At 39.1% G+C, this 1,714-nt stretch overlaps 1 pseudogene; it reads right to left on the bottom strand.

Annotated features, from left to right (window-relative positions):
• Positions 1–258: 258 nt before the first annotated feature.
• Positions 259–1,314, bottom strand: LOC144218433 (ribosome biogenesis protein BRX1 homolog pseudogene; annotated as a pseudogene).
• Positions 1,315–1,714: the final 400 nt, after the last annotated feature.

Below are 1,714 nucleotides of genomic sequence, written 5' to 3'. Positions count from 1 at the left end.
AAAGCAAGCCTAAACCTTAAGTGTGGTAAATTTTTAGTAATACCAAACAAGCTTTGAAAAGAAAAACAGAAATTAACTGATGAGTTCTGGGGATATTTAGAAAAAGCATACACATCATGAAGCCACAAATTTAATTTGGTTTTTCTTTGTCTTAAATGCCACACTAATGAGGTCTAAGGTAGTCCAGGATAATAAAAGTATTTACACGTTGAATACAAAATAAATACAAAATTCCTGAAAAGTTAGTTATCCACTGATTCATTTTGCATTCCCACTGTTCGTCTTCTGTTTCAATTTTCTTTGCCTTTTGTAAATCCTTTTCCTTCTTGCTTTCAAATCAACTTTCGGCTCTGGTTTTACCCACTGTATACTGGCTTTTCTTCAGCTGGTATAACAAACACATCTGCAGTGGGATCATGTGGAAGAACCGTCTTTGGTTCTTTCTTTTTCATTTTCTGTGCATCTTTCACCTGTTGTTTCTCTTTGTATTTTGCAGCTGTGATGGATCTTATGACACGCCGATGCATGTTTGGTGACTGGTGGTGAGGATTTTCATATAAAGTTGGTCCTTCAAAACTTCCCTGGAAAATCTTTATCACATTTAAAACGAAACGAGGTCCTATTTCTACAAGAGAAGCATGTTCTTCTATGATCTGGAAGTTCCGAAACCATATCCTATTATCCAAAATGGTGAAAGTAAACACATGGTCCACAAAATGGCTGGCTTTTGGGATGATACCGTGGTGTACTAAAGATCTGAATTAAGAGTTCTTTTAACAAAGCATAATGTGGTAATTCATCAAAAGCAGGGTCAAAAGACAAAAGGGGCCGAGAACCTTTCAAACAGTTTCCAGTCATCTTTAGTTCAGCTAGGATATGAATATTTTGAACAAGGAATTTAGCAGATGGCCCATAAGGTGAATTTGAAAGCCACATACAGAGATCCTGTTTTTAATTAGCTTCAAAATAGATAAATTTATTGCAGTTTTCATTTCACAAACCTCATTAATGACAACTTGTCTTTACGATCCATTTTCGTATCTGCTTTAGAATAAGGCATCAACATTCTCAAGTCTTGCGTTAAATGTCTTGTTCTGAAATTTATTCCTCCAGAAGAAAAGATAAGAATCCGTTCCTTATTTTTTTCCACTTGCCCTTGCAAACAGGGCCTGGGAAATGGTTTCTCTTTTCTTCCTCCGCCTCTTCTGCCATGTCTTGCAGCTTAGGTGGCTGCTTGGCATCTTTTTCGTTCCTTTTTGGCTTTTTCTCCTGAACGGCCAGGCCTCCATGCCGCTTCCTCTTGGTCACCACCATCTTGCCCAATCTCCTTCTGTCTCCGAAACCGACAATCTTGAACTACCAAGTTACCCAGAGCCTGCCTTACTAATGGAAGTAGCTTGCCCTTCAGTGACTGAGCCTGGCCTTTCTCTCCTTGAAAAATACTGTAATAAACTCACTTGGTCCAGATGACTTGAAAGGGGTGACCATTCTCCTCAAGACCAAACACAACCACCCCCTATTGCTGATAGAACCATAACTAAGGTCAGCATGTTCCAGGGGAACAACTGCACACTATGGCCAAGGAGGGAACAGCCTATATGCCAAAAGAATTATAAGACTTTGCTAATATATATTGGCAAAACCTGGGGAATCAGATTTTCCCCAGGGAATCAGCCTGTGCAGAAGTAGATTCTAAGCATGTTAGACGAATGAG

This window comes from Crocuta crocuta, unplaced genomic scaffold (assembly GCF_008692635.1).
Source record: "Crocuta crocuta isolate KB4526 unplaced genomic scaffold, BGI_CrCroc_1.0 scaffold1307, whole genome shotgun sequence".
NCBI classification, from domain to species: domain Eukaryota; kingdom Metazoa; phylum Chordata; class Mammalia; order Carnivora; family Hyaenidae; genus Crocuta; species Crocuta crocuta.
This window is presented reverse-complemented; position numbering and strand designations above follow the sequence as displayed.